Genomic DNA, 11,638 nt, shown 5'->3' on the forward strand with positions numbered 1-11,638 from the left:
AAGGGATAAACTGGGAGTTTGAGATTTGCACATACTGACTGGTATGTGTAAAATAAATAAACAAGTTTAGACTGTATAGCACAGGGAAATGTATTCAATACCTTGTGGTAGCTCATGGTTAAAAAGAATAAGAAAATGAATATATGCATAATCATGTATGACCGAAGAATTGTGCTGTACAGCAGAAATTGACACAATATTGTAAACTGACTGTACCACATTAAAAAAAAAAAGGTATTAAAAAAAAAAGATCACCTCACAGTACTGAAGGCAACAAGAAGGCATTCATTACAGAATTTGAGATTTCAACAAAATGGTGAAGGAGAATAGTGGGAGGAGGAGATTGAAGGGGGAGCTTAGCAGGACTCAAAGATAAAGTGTTCCAAGGAGGGGTAAGGACCACCACAGGGGCTTGGTGTGTTGTAAGTGGGGGAGAAAGTCCCCCTTGTGGGGTCCTTAATAATCCCTCCAACATGTCTGTGAAAATTATACTCAAAGAGGCGTGTGAAATTAAAGGGTTTATTATACTCATAGGTCTTAGAGAGGCACGGCACACCTCACAGGGGGCCATGTAAGAAGGTTACCAAGGGAACAGGCTCCACCGAGCAGGACTGAGGACCCTGGGCAAGTGCCTTTACTGGGGGTTAGAGCAGAATGCACAAGCAAAAGGTCTGAGCAGATTTCACTGGTGCGTTTGAATGTCACTACAGGTTACAGTCATGGAAGGGCAAGAAGGGGCACTTGTGGAAGGGACCAGCCTTGTTACACTGTAGCCTGTTGGTCAGGATGTTGAGGCATCAGGAAAATATAGTCTTAAAATACTGTAACACAATAAACCCTGCTTTGCCTCAGCATTAACCATACTAACTGTATGAACAAAAGCTATCACCTGGGTTGTGGAGATGTTAAAGGTGAGTGGGGCGGCTTGACTTAACCTCCAAAGGCCGACTTTGTTAAGGTGGCAACTAGGAAGAGTCCATTAAGCATATGATGAGAATTTAGAATCCTCACATTCAAGGGAACTCCCATAAGGCTATCAGCAGATTAATCAGCAGACACATCACAGGTCAGGAGAGAGTGGAATAATGTATTTAAACTAGTGGAAGAAAAAAAAGCCAACAAATTGGATAACCTAGAAGAAATGGACAAATTCCTAGTAACATACAACCTACCAAGACTGAATCATGAAGAAAGAGAAACTATGAACAGACTAATAACCACTAAGGAGATTGAATAAATAATCAAAAACTTTCCACACAGAAAAGCCAAGGACCAGATGGCTTCACTGGTGAATTCTACCAAACATTTAAAGAATTAACATTAATCCTTCTCAAATTCTTTCCAAAAATTGAAGAGGAGGGAACTCTTCCAAAATCATTTCACAAGGCCAGCATTACTATGATATCTAAGCCAGATAAGGACACTACAACAGTAGAAAACCACAGGCCAATATCCCTGTATAGATGTAAAATTCTCCATAAAATATTAACAAACCAAGTTAAACAGTAATTAAGTGGATCATACACCATGATCTAGTGGGATTTATCCCTGGGATGCAAAGATGGTTTATATATGCAAATAAATAAATGTGATTTCCCATATTAATAAAATGGAAGGTAAAAATCATATGATCATCTTAATAGATGCAGAAAAAGCATTTGATGAAATTCAACATCCTTTCATGATAAAAACTCTCAACAAATTAAGTATAGGGAAAAAGTACCTCACCATAATAAAGGTCATATGAGACAAGCCCACAGCTAACATCAATTCAACGGTAAAAAAGTCAAAGCATTTCCACTCAGATCAAGAACAAGATAAGGTGCTCACTCTTACCACTCCTATTCAACATAGTATTGGAAGTCCTAGCCAGAGCAGTGAGGCCAGAAAAAGAAATAAAAGACATTCAAATTAGTAAAGAAGTAAAATTGTCTCTGTTTGCAGATATGATCTTTTGTTGTTGTTGTTCTCGGTGCAGATATGATCTTCTATATAGAAAGTCCTAAAGATTCCACCAAAAAACTGTTAGGATTAATCAATTCAGTAAAGTTGTAGGATGCAAAATCAACATGCAAAGCTCAGTTGCATTTCTACATACTGACAATGAGCTACCTGAAAAGGAAAGCACACAATCTCATTTACAATAGCATAAAAACCAAAATAAATAGGAATAAAATCTAACCAAGGGATGAAATACCTATACACTGAAAAGTATAAGACACTGATGAAATAAATTGAAGAAGACACAAATAAGTAGAAAGATATTCTATGTTCATGGATCAAAGGATTAATATTATTAAAATGTCCATAATAACCAAAGCTATCTATAAATTCAAACCTAATTTCTATCAAAATTCCAATGGCATTTTTCACAGAAATAGAAAAGGCAATCCTAAAAGTTTTATGGAGCACAAAAGACCCTGAAGAGCCAAAGCAATCTTGAGAAAGAACAAAGTTGGAGACATCACTTTTTCTGATTTCAAACGATACTACAAAGTGATAGCCATTAAAACAGTATGGCACTGGCATAGAAACAGACACATAGACCAATGCAACAGAATTAAAAGCCCAGAAATAAATTAATGCCTATAAGGTCAACTAATGTTTGGCAAAGAAGCCAAGAAAACTCAATTGGGGGAGGATAGTTACTTATCTAGATAGTCTTGGGAAAACTGGATATTCACATACAAAAGAATAAAATTGGACACCACTCACAAAAATTAACTCTAAATCGCTTAAAGACTTAAATGTAAGACCTGAAACTGTAGAACTACTAGAAGAAAACATAGATGTTACAGAATACTTGATGGGTAACACAGAAGAGAGAAAGAGGTTAAGTAAAAATGCTATAGTTCTGAACTGGAATTGGAAGTATCAGTATAAACTCATGCTGCATTTTATACTTAAAAATATGTGATATATGTGAATACATATATAATATAGATTAGATATAACATACTAGAAGTACAATACAAGAAGTTAAGTAAAAATTATGCAATCTTCAGTTTGAATTGGATGTAAATTATTACAACAATCACTCTGAAAAACAATTTCACGATATCTAGAAAAGTGAAATATTACACATACCCTATGACTCACTGGTATATATCCTAGAGAAACTCTTGGGTATATGAACCAAGATAAGAATGTATAAGAACGTGCATAGATATGCTCTCTATAAAAGCTATAAAATAGAAACAACCAAAAAAACCATCAACAAACAGTATGATGGTCTAACCACCTGCGCTGTCGTCATCAATCAAAATGAATGCCTACACCAACACATCAACATGGGTGGCTCTCTAAAGTGTAAGCCTGGGCAGAGGAAGTAAACACAGAAGAAAACATTCAGGATGATTCAACTAATGTAAAATACCAAAATATTCAATACCAAACAATGAATTGTTTAAGGATACATATATAGGTAGTAAAACTATATAGAGAAGTGAAGGAGTGATCAACACAGGATTCAACATGAAAGCCCCACTGGGAGGGTAACTCGGGGGGTGTGTTCGGAGCAGGGCACATGTGGGGAACTGGTTCTGTTCTATTTCTCCAGCCAGGAAGTAGATCCACTAGACATTTCTTCTTTTCTTCAAATCAAACAGATACGTTTTCTAGCCTCAGCATATGTCATGTATTTCTCAACGTAAAGTTTAAAAAAGGAAAACCGTGACTCCAAGTTGAACCCTGAGGGCAAGAGAGGAAGAGGAAAGGGCTCTGGGTCTAGGGAGCATTTTTAGGGTGGGGACAGCTTGGACGTGCTTACGACCCCCTCTCCCTGGGACCGTGGCAAGGAGGAGGCCAGGGCTGCTGCAGGCCAACAAGTTTATGTTGAGGAAGGAGAAAAGGGAACACAGCTCACACTTCCTTTTGATGAAGGTGGGGGAGGAAGGGTCATGCCCCAGCCCTGAGCAGAGTGGGAGACCACCAGGACCAGGTAAAGGAGGTTCAGAGCAGCACAAGGGGCGAGATGAGGCCCCTGCAGCAGACAGAGTGGGGGAAGAGGTGCAGAATGGCCATGTGACCCAGGTGGGACTTGCAGAGAGGGCTGGGCAGAGGGCTCTGACCCTGAATGTCCACCTCCAATGTAGACATGGCCCTGGGGTCAATGTGCAGAGGGTCTGCATTCAGTTCAGTGGCCCCTTCTTGGGGCGGGGGCAGGGGGCTGACCTGAGTCAAGGACATTACTATACCCTCAAAGCCAGACTAATGTCTGTTTGGGACCATGAGAGCAGGAGCCTGGTGGTCCTTACACACCGTGCCCATCTCTGAGTCATGTGTCTCCCCCAGTGGCAGGTTTCTCAGACACAGAGCGTGCATGCAGAGTCACACACGCCACCGTTGAAGTGACACCAGCACTGTCCCACATGGGGACCCATGTACAGTCAAACCGTAGGAAAGTCTTACTCTGCATTCACCTAAGTGATAACAGTGACACTTTTGTTTGTCAGACTGCAGCAAGTCTTTTATTACACATAATTAACTATCTCCATAACAACACCATTCCATATCTCTAACACACAGCAGAGTGGGCATTCAGTATTGGAACCAAGGGAGATGTATTGAATTTTAAGCTCCCGACCACATCCTATGGTGACCAGGCAAAACTTATATGTCATTTTCTCATGTTTTCCAATCATGTGGCTCACACATCTCACCATCTCAGTGGAGACAAAAATTTCTATTTCGTATTTTGAGTGCAGGAAGTTGAGAGAGAGGAAATCCAGTGAAAACACTGATCTCTATTCAACTGAATTTTTTTTTTAAAGCAAACTTAAATTCTTTTTTCTGAAGGGAAAGAGGGCGAGGCAGACATGGGGTTAACAGTCAAAACTATGACAAATGCTGGTCCCTATACAAGGCCTGTGGTAGCTCCGGAAACTATCACAGGAGATAATAAAGTGGCCTCTGTGTATTTTTTCTTTTTTGGTATTGTAAACATGTGCTGTTCGCTATCACCGGAATTTAATTTAAAACTTTTTTTTTTTTTTTTTGCAAACAAACCAAAATTGTAAGTCTTTAAGGCAAGTATCTCACTAAGGAAAACAGGAGTTCATTTATTAGAAAACCATGAGGACACCCGAGCAAGACCCCACTGAAGATTCACCAGCCTGAACTTGAGAGCTTTTATCCGCTGTTCCTCGGAGCTAAGCTAGGTGTTTAGGAGCTGCCGCTGCCTCGTGTCTCCCACCTTCCCTTTCTCCACATCTACCCTGAAAGGAAGACATAAATGGATGCCTCGCCTTTCTCAGCCTCTTCTTTGAATTGTTGCTCACAGCCCATGAAAGGACCACTGTGTAGTCAAACCTATTGTCCCAGAAAAATTGCAGCCCCCAGACCAGTACAAACGCAGGTCCTCAGATCTGTCTGTCAGAGATGCCAGACGCAAATGGTTTCCACTGGGAACAAGCAGAAACCTCTGAAACTTCAGACCATCTTACCCGCCAGGGCACGGAGCAACAATGCCCACCGGCCCCAGGGAGCACTCATCTCGTTCCATTTCTCCAGGAACTTAACGCATCTGGTTTTCTACACTCCAGCTCATCGTCCGTTCACTGTATTCCCCAACACCAAGTTTCCTCCGGATCCAGTCTCTCAGCCTTGGCCTCGACATCCTCACGACTTTCAGCCACTGCCTCGAGGTTCTTTTCTTCCAGCTCCTGAATCAGCCTCTCCTCCTCCCAGGCCAGCTCCTGTAGCTCCATCTGGAGCTGGTCACTGTCATCCTCATTCATTTGCTCTAAGATCTCCAAGAAGCATCTGCAGCTCCGACACTCGTTTTCAGTGATGCTAGGCTGAGTATCAGCTGGCCTGAGAGAGAATCTGTGCCTTCTGCACAGAGCAGCGATCCACATCCTCTGGCCCCACAGGATGTCAAGAAGTCTGGTGACCTTCTGTCTTCAGCTATTGTTCTCCATGGTGGGGCATCAGGTGCCTCCCGATAGGGTGAAGAGGTCAGCACTTTCCGCAGACATCATCCTGGCCAGGGGGATGAATCCCTGAGAGACATCGTCCTGGCGGGATTCAACAAACGGGTCCTTTCCTGAGCTAGCCTCCTCCCTCTGGGTCTCTCCTGGTTTCACCTGGGCTGGGGCAAGTAATGGAGCTGTGGGCTCCTGGGTGGTGACACAGTCTACTTTTGGGGGCTGGCTGCAGCGCTGGCACACGAAGCTGGCCTGTGCGGTGCTGCCGGGCACCTTTGACCCCACCTCCATCCCTCGGGACCTGGAGTCGCCTTCCTGGTCTAGTCTCCTGCAGGGGCACTGTGGCCTTGGGTCAGCCCTGAGCAAGGCCTCTCAAACTGCTCTCACCAGGTCTTTAGTTCCTTCCTGGTCTGCAGCCAACAGTAACTCACATTCACTGAGCATTTATTGTGCACCTGTCTGTGTTCTAAGTGCTTTACATGTATTGACATCCTTCACTTAACCACTTAACCCACATCCACCAGCACTTAGGAGCCGGATGCTGGGCAAGGGGCTGGCCACAGCCATGACCAGTGTAATCACAGACCCCGTCCCCATGCAGGCTGGGATCCTGTGGGGAAAACAACCCCGGGAATGCCCATGTGGGGTGTACCTGCTCTTACAGAGACATGGGTAGGGAACCTGAGACAGGCCTCAGTGTCCAAAATGACCTCGCCCTGACCCAAGTACCTTCAGCACGCCTGCCCGAAATGCCTCCTCTCCCTTCCCTTTCCTATTCTCAGTGAGTGTGGATCCATTTTCCCCCACTGCTGCTCTGAAACAGCTCTAGTCCAGGTCTGAAACCCCTGGTGCACCCCGTCCTCCTCTCTCGGCCGTTTTTCATCACAGCTTCTCTGATGCCACCTTAACCCACCCCCTCCCCTGCCCGCCCACCTCACTGGTGCCCCTGCTCCATCCTCTATGGGGCATAAATGCGGGAACGCCTCAGGGTTCAGGCCTGGGCGTCTTCCCTTTCCTGTCTCACCCTCCTTCCACGTGATCTCATCCATGACTTCAAATATGTCTATAAATGCAAGGCTTCGGGGTGTGTATCTCCAGCCCTGACTTTTTCCCTGAGCTCCAAACTCATATGTCCAATGCCTGCTCCACACAGCAGACATCTCCATAGGGCAAAACAGTTTTCTATTGATGCTTCCACATGAACCCAATCTACTACGTCTTTCTCCTCCAAGGAAATAGCAAAACATCTATCCAGATGCTCAGTCCAAAAGCCAGTGAGGTACTCTTTCTTTCCAATCAGACCAAATATAATAAAGTCTTTAAATACATTTTATTTTAAAGAACAAAGGAAGGAAGGGGGAAAGGGAGGGAGGGCTGGTCCACGTCAGAGCTAAATGCCACCCTTCCCCACTGACCCCTTGCCGTGAGACCCCTCCTCCTCCCAGGGCTCCTGGGATCTTCCCTTAGGACCCTGTGGCCCCTCACCCACTTGAGCGGCTCCTGGCCCCACACAACCCAGGGCCAGCAGCCTCTCTCTGCCTCCCAGTCTGAGTGGTACAGGCCTGGTCAGTTCAATCTCCATTGCGGACACAGCCCTCTGCCTCTCTAAAGAAGCACCTCTCCACCAGTGGGACTCTCTCCACCCCCAGAAGAGCTGTTTCCCCCACTGGAGGGGGTCTCTCTCCCCAGGGTCATGATTCTCTTGTCTCTAGGGTCAGAGTTGCCCCAGGTGTTGCGGGGAACCCAAGGCGGTGGCAGTGAAAGGAGAGAGCTGAGCCAGGCTGGGCAGGACGATGGAAGAGCTGGTTTGGGGACAGGCTGAGACTCAGAGTCCCCATCTGGCTGCAAAGATAGCAGATCCTGGCTGAGATCCACAGAGCTCAGGAATGTGGCCGCACCAGCCATGGGCCAGGCAGCGGGCCCAGCTCAAGAGGCCTGGGAATCCTCACTAGCACTGCTGGCTCAGGTGGAAGAGGGAGTTTTCAAAGCAATTTGGGATTGACGGAGGGTGAGTAAACGTCTGGCTGGAGAAATGCCTCTCCCTGGGCTCGAGCCCCACTCTCAGCGTCTGCAAGGCTGACGGTGGACCGGGCACCGACAGTCCAGATGCTGTCGCACAGAAGTGAGAAGCCAGCTGCGTCGCACAGGTGCCTGTGACAGGTGTGTGGCAGGTAACTTCAGGCAGGTAAGGTAGAGTTTGAGACAGTCCAGTAACCAGGGAACAGTGCAGGTGTGTGTGACTCAGGCAGGTACCCCTGCACGGCACAGGTGGAGGAGAGTCTGCACTGGTGTGGGATGATGGGAGCGACAGGTGAGCAGCTGGGGACAGACAGGTGAGCAGGTGACAGGCACACCAACACCACTGCTGAGCACTTCTCACCCAAAATGCCAGATGTTTCAGGGCCACAGTACTCCCAGCCCAGGGAAGCCCCAAGGGGCCTGATGGGGAGGCTCCCCAGGCCCTCTGCCCTCCTCGCAGGACAAGAAAGGGTCCTATGACACACACCCCTGGGCTTAGGGAGGGCAGCCCAGCAGCATCCTCGGGGCCAAGGAAGGAAAGGGGGATGGGGAGGTACCTCCAACCCCAGCTGTGTTCCCCTAGGGCCCTCCGAGTTCCCGGACACTTCCTGCGCTCACTGTCTCCAGTAACCAGGGACCTGATGAGTACTTGTAGCCTCAGACTGCTCTGCTCCCCCGGGAGACAGTGCCACACAGAATTCCTCCCAGGGTGGCTGAGGAAGAGCCTCCCCATCTCCACTCCAGGGCATATGGCCCCTCCCGGCTCAGACCCCCCCAACCCAGGCCTGCTCCCAGCAGTCACCAAGTCCCCAGAGCATGTGCACACACACACACCCCTCTCCCGGCCAGGTACCCACCACACCCACTCAGGGCAAATGCAGATCAGATGCCCACATGCCCACATGGAAGGTCACCAGCAACCTGGGCACTCCCCCTACTCCCAGACCTGTCCTCAGATCCCAACCCGAGGCCCTCCTGGGGCCCCCACAGGCGGAGCCTACTCCTACCTCCTCGTCTCCCTCCCAGCAGCATCCGCTGCCTAGAAGACTAGCCTCAGGGATGGGAGTTGAGGTGGGAGATGGTGGTCAGCACAGACCCACACATCACCGCACTCAACCCTGACTGCCCCCCGGGTTGGCCCACTGACCCCAAGTCATTCCTTGGCCCTCCTTGCTCTCCAGACCCCTGCTGCTGTGGATTCCTATGCCCAGCCCCTCCCAGGTCCCATAAATCATTGCCCCAACTGCCCCTCCCCTTCCAGCTCCCCTACCGAGCAAGGCCCTCAGTTCACCTGCAGTTCAGCAAGCTGTCATCTCTGTTTCCTAGCCAACGAGGGTCAGCACTAACCCCTCCAATCCTAGAGCCGTGCAGGCACCCGCTGTCCAAGACCCACCTCCAAGAGCCCGCCTCCCCAGCCGAACGTCACACATAAGGACACACATCGCAGCCTTTGTCACTTACAGGAGGCGAACCTCTTCTGTTAGTGGGCCAGGCCATCCAAGTATTTTCAAATTACCCCTGGGGGCCCCTGCCTTGTGCGAAAAGGAGCCTAGGTTCTGTTGGCCATGCTCAGTTATTTGTTAATTCCACCTTTCCCTCTCTTCCTCCTGCTCTTTCCGTGTCTCAGTATCTTTCTGTCTTTCTCCCCACCATTCTCTCACTCAGTCTCCCTCTCAGTCTCTATGTAATCTCTCCCTCTCCCTGTGTCTCCTGGGCAATTCCTCACCATCTCTTTCTGTCCAATGTTCATTCTCTCACACACCTTTCTCAAGTCTCTCTCTGTCTCTCTCACCCTATCTTGCTCTTTCAATGTCCTGTCTCATGCCCCTCCTCATCTCCCTCCTAATCCCCATCTCTTTCTCTCTATCCCTCCCTCTCACCCTCTATTCCTCCCTCCCTCCCTTTCTCTCACTCATGCACATGCGCGCGCGCATGCGCACATACGGTAACGGACCCAACACTCAAGGGTTTCCACAAAGGCACACCTGTGTGCATACTGCCTGGGGCACACACATGACGTGCAATGTGTATAGCATTTGTGTAACTCTGTTCTTGGGCCTTTATCCCACCTGTGCTCCTTCACTGAACAACTCAGGCTGTACTTGGACTTGCAAACCAATGGGGAAGGGAGGGTCCTAAACTGAGATTCTCAAGGCCAGCGCAGGACCTGGCTCAGGCTATAGTACCAACCACACACCAGGCACTGTGGAGACGAGTGGACAACGTAGACAGACCCTGCCCTGGAGAGCTCACCCTCTGGAGGAGAGATGGGCATCAAAAGAATAAGCACCTATTCTCTTAACACGTGAGAGCAGAGCAGTGAACAAAGGTACAGTTAGAGGAGTCACCAGGTGTCAACAGCAGAGGAGACATCCTAGGGGCAGGTGGGTTTGGCACCCAGGGCGGGTGGGTCATGGGTAATCTATCCAGCTTGGAGTCTGGCTCTTACACTGCTTCCTCAGCATCAGGTCAGCATGACTCCTGACAATGGACTGGAAGATGCTCCTTTGGGGAAAGAGCTTAGAGAGCAGGGACCCCAAATTCTGGGTGTTGGGAGCCTAGCTTATTCATGACGCTGAGATCAGAAGGATCTGATCAGGAATTAAAGCATGGGGCAGGGGTGGATCCAGGCAGAGGGCACTGCATGTGAAAAGGCTCTGTGGTAAGAGTGACAGTGAGGGTCACCAGCCCTGGAAGAGGGCACTACAGGGCCATGGAGCCCAAAGAGAAAGGGCAAAGTGTGGCCAGAGATGAGGCCACTGCCCCCAGGGTCATGCATTCCCTTGGCTGGGACTTTTGGTAAAGTCTGGCACATGAACTCAGGTGACGAACTGGGTGGGGTAGCGTGGTAACCAGGACAGAGCAGATGTGGAGAAGATGGTGGCCCCCACGGCCAGAAGACCAGGGGCCACCTCCACAGCAGACACAAAGGAAGAGAAAAGAGAAGAGCTGAATCTGTAACGAGGGGAAATCAAGGGCAAAGTGGCTTTGACACTGGAAGCCAAAAAGAGGGCAATCAGAAGAAAGCTTTGCAATAACTGGCTAGAAAGCAAAGCAGCCCAGCTCAAGAAGAGAAAGCCAGCAAGAGCCTCTTCTTCCTGGAATTTACTCTCCTGCCCCACTGGGATCACCTCCTCCAAGAAGCCACCTTGATCCTGTTGAAGTCCCTTTCTCTGGGGACAACGCCTCCTGTCTCGGACCTCTTCCTTAAAATATTTGGTTAATAATCCCCAAACTCACTGTGCAGTTGCTCCAGGCCTCAACCAGTTGGACCCCAATGGCTCCCAATTCCCCTCCTATGCACCCCAATGAGCATTCCCAGCAACATTCTGGTTCCCGGGTAGGAACAATCCTACAAGCAAAGAGACCCTTACATCTAACAGTGGGGGGAATGGAGGGCAGAGGCAGTGGCCAAGAGGAGATGGTTCAGGTTTTCACAGGAACAAGCAGACTTAAAATATTCCAGGAAAACCCCTGTGATGGTTTATCGTGACTGGGGAGACCACCCACAAGTGCACATCGAACATAAGCCATCCATGAGAATCTAAGCTTCCCAACGCTCTTGTGTCTTTCAGGGGGAAAAAAAAATCTATTTCCACAAACCACGTTTCATTAGGTTTAAGACACAGACACAAAGAAAACCCCACAGTATTCTAAAGTCTGAAAAGCAAACACATTATTTTGAGATTTTA

General features: G+C 48.2%; 1 pseudogene; it reads right to left on the reverse strand.

The window, feature by feature from the left end:
- Positions 1–19: 19 nt before the first annotated feature.
- Positions 20–11,454, reverse strand: LOC105065012 (beclin-1 pseudogene; annotated as a pseudogene).
- Between the last annotated feature and the right edge of the window lie 184 nt (positions 11,455–11,638).

This window comes from Camelus bactrianus, chromosome 9 (assembly GCF_048773025.1).
Source record: "Camelus bactrianus isolate YW-2024 breed Bactrian camel chromosome 9, ASM4877302v1, whole genome shotgun sequence".
In the NCBI taxonomy this organism is placed as follows: Eukaryota; Metazoa; Chordata; class Mammalia; order Artiodactyla; family Camelidae; genus Camelus; species Camelus bactrianus.